Raw genomic sequence first — 7146 nt, 5'->3', positions numbered from 1 at the left:
GACCCCGTATCCAGCCCCACCTGCTGGGGTTACCCTCTGCCCTCTGCACCTGCACCCAGACCACATCACAGAGCTGATGTGCCCAGAGGACTTTTATCCCAGTATCCCCACATACCCCAACCAGGAAGCCAATCCCCTGCAGGAACCCCAGAGCCTGGAGACATGGGGCCAGGAGCGTGGGACCAGAGCGGGGGGATTAGGGAAACTGGAGCCTTGGGCTGCAGCAGGTCCTTTGTCCCACTTCCCCGTCCTCACTGTCTCATGCTGGCACAAAGCCCGAAAGACACCCAGGCCCATGGCAGTGATTTTCCATGCCAAGTTCCCGCTGCCCTGGCCGCTGGCCGGGAGCTCCCAGGGAGTCCCCAGACTGGTACAGAGCTGGAGGGAGTACCTGGCTCACTCCAGAGCCTAGGACTCACCTCCTGCTCACCCCTGGCCACAGCCGGGCAACAAGACATGGCGGGGAGCAAGCAGAGGCTGACCATCAGTGTCAGCAACTCGGGCCAGGTGTCCAGCTGCATCCCCCAGACCTGCAGCAGCTGAGGAGCAGAGCAGGCCAGGCCCAGGTGGTCACCTAGACAACCACCTAGGTGGTCATCTGGACAGTGGTTACCTGGGCAGCCACCTGTTGGTCACCTGGACAGCCACTTGGGTGGTCGCCAGGGCAGTCACCTGGACAGCCACCTGGGTGGTCACCTGGGCAGTCACCTGGACAGCCACCCGGTGGTTATCTGGGTAAAGGTCACCTGGGTGGCCACTGGGTGGTTACCTGGGATGGTCACCTTGGTGGTCACCTGGGAAGTCACCTATGATCACTTAGGCGGTCACCTGGGTGGCTACCTGCACAGTCACCTTGACAGCTACCTGGGTGGTCACCTGGGCGGTGGTCAGCTGGATGGTCACCTGAGTGGTCACCTGGGTATCCCCTGGAGAGTCACCTAGGCATCTATCTGGGTGGTCACCTGGGGGCTGTTGTGGCATTTGCTGTTGAGTGGATTCCAACGTGATTTGACACTTACTGTGCAGAGAAGCCCTGTTCCATGGGGTTCTCAAGGCTGTGAATTTGGGGGAGCCGATTTCCAGGTCTGAGAAAGTGGGGTTCCCACCAAGTCTAATAAAGTAGAGTTCTCCCAGGTCTGAGAAGGTCCTGGAGATGGGGCATCACTGGTGGCCCTGAGGCCCAGGCTGTCTCACCCTAAGACCCTCTCAACTGCAGTCTTGGGGTCTGGTGGGGACCCCAAAGAGCTCCAGTAGGTCATGTCTTTTCTGGGAGGAGGATGTGGCCTAAGGGTGGATAGTGCCCGGTCCCCACCAGTCTGGGGAGGGGACAGAGCACAGGGACTAGTTGCCCACTTTCACGTCCTCCCCAGCCTTGGACACCGGCCATTGCACTCAGACCCAGAGCAGGTGGGTTTCATGTAGAGCGGACCCCATCAGCAGAGGCCCATCTATGGAAAATAACCAATGGAAAGCTCCGGAATGGAGCCCCTCGGCAAACCTCTGACCCCCATCTCCTAGGAGACGTGCCTCAGCCTAGACGCTCAAAGACACGAGCCAAGCATGGACGTCTCTGTGCAGCACATGGTATCCTGTCATGAGAGTGACAACAGCCCCCTGTGGAAAACAGGCCTCTGAGGGGCCCAAGTCCCTGATTCTTCTCTCTGCTCTGGTCAGAGCAAGGTCACACGGTCTGCCTTGACCTGGACCCATGGAGACTCTCGAAGGTGAGCTGGGAGACCCTCACAGCTGGCCTGGAGGCGGCTGTGATTCACAGACCTTGTTCGTTGGTGCCCAGGGCATGCACCATGCCCGCCCCCCCTTCCATGGCAGCTCTGCCCACCTCACAGGGCCCTGGACTCACCCAGGCATCTGCTCGGAAGGCTGACGCCCAGCAGTGTTTGCCCTGACAAGATACTGCCCCTATGGACTGCTGGTCATTTACAACCTGGGCCGCAGGGAGGAGGCAGCAAAGACGTCACAGAGGGTGGCCTAGAGGGACTGTCCCTCTACTTTCTGACCACAGACCCTGACTCATCAGGAAGTGAGGGTGACAATCCCGGAACCATAGTCCCTGGGGAGGGAGGGGCAATGAAGAGGGAGGTGAAGGGGGGATGGGGTGGGGGTGGGGGTGGGAAGTAGCAGAGAGAGAACCAGAGGAAAATGGCAGCACAATCAGGGCTGGGGGGTAGGGGCAGGTGGGGTGAGATCCCCAGTGAGTCTCAGAGGACAGCAGCGGCTCAGTGTGACAATGATGGACCGATGTTCATGGCCTTTGTCCCGCATGTCATTTTCCGTTTTCACCAAATGCCTTTCTAAGAAACCCTGTGATGTCCTGCCAGAAAGCCTATCGAGATCGCCCCTGGGGATCCCAAACACGGCCTTCGGCACCTCCCTCCCCACCACGAGGCAGGCAGCCCAGCAGACCCCCTGGGACCGCTGTCTGGGCATGGCAGCCTGGGGGGGCGGGCTGAGGGCACCAGCCGGCAGCCGTGCACGGACGGAGCCTGAGCAGCAGCCCTTTCTGATCCAGCCTCACAAGTTGAAGGCCGTTGACTCCGTCACTGTGTGAACTAAAGCGCCGTGTCAGGTGACAGGCCCCACCCGCGTCAAGCTGTTTCCAGTCCTATTTCTAGACATGAAGGCATTGAAGTCGACAGCATCTTGGAGCAGGTCTCGATGTGCAGAGAGGTTATGGAGATCGCCGAGAGGTGCCCTGCGCTTCGAACCCCGGTCTGACTCGCTGCTGTGGACGCAACTCCATCCTTTAGTCAGCTGTTCTTCGCTTCCACCTTGTTCTGACCCAGAGTCCACCTTGGCCCCTGGGGCCCCGCTCCTTAGCTCCTGCTCTGGCCGCACACAGCCTTTCCTTGATTTGGGGGAATGCTGACCCTTGGGAGCCCTGCTGGCACTGTGAACTAGGCACGGAGCTGCTGGCTGTGTGGCCGATGGTTCAAACCCCCCAGCCACTGCACAGGAGAAAGACGAGGCTGTCTGCTCCGGGGTACGTGCTGAGGCCAGGAAACCGGCCGCGGGTTGTTGCGAGCTGGACTCAACTAGGTGGTAGGCTGATTGGGTTTGGGTGGTGGTGGTGGTGCAGTGGATGAAGTGCTGGAGTGCTCACCAAAAAAATGGCAGTTCAAACCCCCTAGCCGCTCCATGGAAGAAAGAAGAGGCTGCCTACGTCTATGAAGGTTTACAGTCTCAGACACTGTAGGGAGCAGCTGTACTGGGGATCCACTCCAGGGCGAGGGTCCAGGTTTGGGGAGTGAGAGTCTGAGGAGGCTGGGTCAGGGATTTGGCTGCATTTCCCTCCTCTCGTGGGACGTCTGCTGTGCTTCTCACTGGAGGAAGACCCCAGGGTGAAGGGGAAGTGCTACCAGCATGACCTCCTTGCTGATGCCAACCTGGTGCCAACCTGGAGCTCCCGGAGGAGGAGCAGTGGCTGGCTCGGCCCCCATGAAGTCACTTGTTTCTCCTGCCCCCACCCCCACCCCCTCCCGACACTGCCCTCTTTGGAAGGAAGTCTGTGAGCACAGCCCAGATGGAGGGTGGAGTGGGAAACGATTTCGAATAATGGACGGGAGACCAGAATCTCCCCCCGCCCCCCGTTTGTCGATGCATCTAACATCTATTCCTATCAGCAGGGGTTCATGATAGTGCAGGTGGCATGGTGGTCACACGTCGGGCTGCCTGCTGCAAGGTCAGGGGGAGAAGACAAGGCTTCCTTAAGCATCACAGTCACATCTGGTCCCACCACACCAAGGCAAAACACTAAGGGCGTGCAACAGAACAGCAAGGGGAACAGAGCAACGAAGTCCCCAGGGAATACCAAAAGTAGACTTTGGGGCCAGGGCTTGGCACCCCACCAGACTCGACCAGAAAACACTCCTAAAGGCCAACAAGTGGTCCTTGGACTAACTACAGGCTTTTCTTTTGTTGTTGTTGTTGTTGTTGGGTTGTTTGTTTTGTCATTGGCTTTTTGTTGTTTTGTTTTATTTTGTTTTGTTTTGTTTTGTTGCTTGGTTTTGCTCTGTCTTGTTTTTGTGCATATTATCTCCACAGGTCTGTCTAAATAAGATAGGCTGGATGAACAATCTGGAGGAGAAAACAATGAGAACCAATGGTTCCCCGGGGGACATGGGAGAGGGGGAGGTGGGGGAAAGGAATTGGTGTTAACAAACCCAGGGACAAGGGAACAACAAGTGATCCAAATCGGTGGTGAGGAGGGTGTAGGAGGCCTGGTAGGGCATGATCAAGGATAATGTAACTGAGAGGAATTACTGAAACCCAATGAAGGCTGAGCATGATAGTGGGACAAGAGGAAAGTAAAAGGAAATAGAGGAAAGATCTAGGAGGCAAAGGGTACTTATAGAGGTCTAAATAAAGGCATGTACATATGTAAATATATTTATATATGAGGATGTGGAACTAGATCTATGTGCATATATTTATAGGTTTAGTATTAAGATCGCAGATGGACATTGGGCCTCCACTCAAGTACTCCCTCAATGCAAGAATACTTTCCTCTATTAAATTGGCATTCTATGATGCTCACCTTCCTGACACAACCGCTGAAGACAAAGCGGGTGCATAAGCAAATGTGGTGAAGAAAGCTCATGGAGCCCGGCTATCAAAAGATATAGCATCTAGGGTCTTAAAGATTTGAAGGTAAACAAGCAGCCATCTAGCTCAGAAGCAACAAAGCCCACATGGAAGAAGCACACCGGGCTGTGTGATTACGAGGTGCGGAAGGGATCAGTTATCAGGGATCAAAGAACAAAAAATCATACCAGTGTGTGCTCACCTTCCCAATACGATCGCTAAAGACAAACGGGGGCATAAGCAAATGTGGTGAAGAAAGCTGATGGTGCCCAGCTATCAAAAGATATAGCATCTGGGGTCTTAAAGGCTTGAAGGTAAACAAGTGGCCATCTAGCTCAGAAGCAAACAAGCCCACATGGAAGAAGCACATCAGCCTGTGTGATCACACGGTGTCGAAGGGACTAGGCATCAAAGAACAAAAAATCAAATCCTGTGAATGAGGGGGAGTGCAGATTGGGTACTAAAGACCCATCTGTAGGCAACTGGACATCCCCTTTCAGAAGGGTCTCCGGGAGGAGATGAGCCAGTCAGGGTGCATTGTTGCAACCATGAAACATACAACTTTCCTTTAGTTCCTGAATGCTTCCTTCCCCCCCCCCCAACCCCCACCCCACTATCATTATCCCAATTCTACCTTACAAATCCTGCTAGACCAGAGGATGTACACTGGTACAGATAGGAACGGGAAACACAGGGAATCCAGGACAGATGATCCCTTCAAGACCAGTGCCAAGAGTGGTGATACCAGGCGGATGGAGAGAGGGTGAGTGGAAAGGGGGAACCGATTACAAGGATCTACATATAACCTCCTCCCTGGGGAATGGACAACAGAAAAGTGGGTGAAGGGAGACATTAGACAGTGTAAAATATGACAAAATAATAATATATAAATTATCAAGGGTTCATGAGGGAGGGGGGAAAATGAGCTGATGCGAAGGGCTTAATGGAGAGCAAATGTTTTGAGACTGATGAGGGCATGAATGCACAAATGTGCTTTACACAATTGATGTATGTGTGGATTATGATAAGAGTTGTATGAGCACCCAATAAAATTATTTAAAAGAAACAAAAGAGTCACAGTCTCAAAATGGGTGCATAAACTGATGGTGCCCGGCTATTAGAAGATACAGCATCTGGGGTCTTAAGCTTGTAGTCAAACAAGCGGGCATCCAGCAGGGAAGCAACAAAGCCCACATCAAGGAAGCACACCAGCCTGTGTGATCATGAGGTGTCGATGGGAAGAGGTATCAGAAGTTCAAAACTGCGTTAGACGTATGTTCATTTGCATATTTAAGATCCTTCAATACATGAACACCCTTCAGAAACAGTAATAGGAGTAACAGTTCCCTGAAGAATGGGAAGCGGGTGGGGGAAGAAAGGGGAGCAGCTGATAGCACTGATGACTGTGTAACCCCAGTCGTGGGGAGCAAACAGCAGAATTGAGCATCAAGGGATATGTTGGATGGTGTAAGATGTGGCTAAATAAGTAAATAGGGGTTCCTGAAGGGGAGGGTGGTGAAGGGAGGGAATAAAAAGGAGCTGATATCAGGGAGCTCAGGAAGAAAGAGAATGTTTGAAACTGATGGTGGCAGCGATTGTGCAACACTGCCCGATGGGATTGAACTGTGGAATGTTGTGATAGCTGCAAGAGCTCTGTGTTAGCTATGGGGACTTTGGAGAAACAAATCCACAGCAATTCATGTATAAGAGAGAGTTTTATATAAAGGTTAAGTACACATCAAGAAAACATCCCAACCCAGTGCTGCCCAAGCCTAAAGTCCACCATTAACCCATATGTCCAACACCAATCCACAAAGGCCTCATCCATCTTACAAAACAGACGCGATGATGCTGACTGCAGGAGGAAAGCCGAATCAGTGAGTGTATAAGCATCTCAGTGCTAGCAGGGGTCTCCACACAGCTGCTCCAGCACCCAGGGCTGCATCAGGGTAGGTCCATGTGGCTTCTCTTCAGGGATATCTTGCAGGAAATGAGCCTTGCCAGCTGAAGCAGGGAACTGGCTAAGGCAGCTGCATCCTGGTCCAACCACCACAAAGCAAGAGACCCGAGAACTAGAAAGGTGAGTCTCCCCGAGCCATTTATCCTATCCCCCTTCAATTAACCCCACATGTGTTTATAGGCCAGGTTAGCACAATAAACGAGCGACCTCAAGCTCCCAATAAAATGATTTTTTGTTTGTTTGTTTTAAACGTTTTATTAGGGACTCATACAACAAAATGATTTTTTTTTAAGTGAGAGAGAGAGTCACAGTCTTGAGACTCAGAGAGGCAGTTCTACACTGTCCTGTGGGGTCGCTGTGAGTCGGCATCGGTTCCCAGGCAGTGTGTTTGGCCTGTTTATGTGGTAGCTCTGGCAGGCCCTCTTCACAGCGGTGGAAACACCCTACGTGCCCAACAGCGCATGAAGGGTAAACACAATGTGGTGGCACTTGTTGCGATGTGTCTAGTCGGTTCTGACTTATGTCAGTCCGGGTTGACTAGAGAAACAACTTCATAAACACTCATATGTGTGTAAGAGAGAACT

This window comes from Tenrec ecaudatus, chromosome 4 (genome assembly GCF_050624435.1).
Source record: "Tenrec ecaudatus isolate mTenEca1 chromosome 4, mTenEca1.hap1, whole genome shotgun sequence".
Taxonomy (NCBI): Eukaryota; Metazoa; Chordata; class Mammalia; order Afrosoricida; family Tenrecidae; genus Tenrec; species Tenrec ecaudatus.
Note: the sequence above shows the minus strand (reverse complement) of the source record.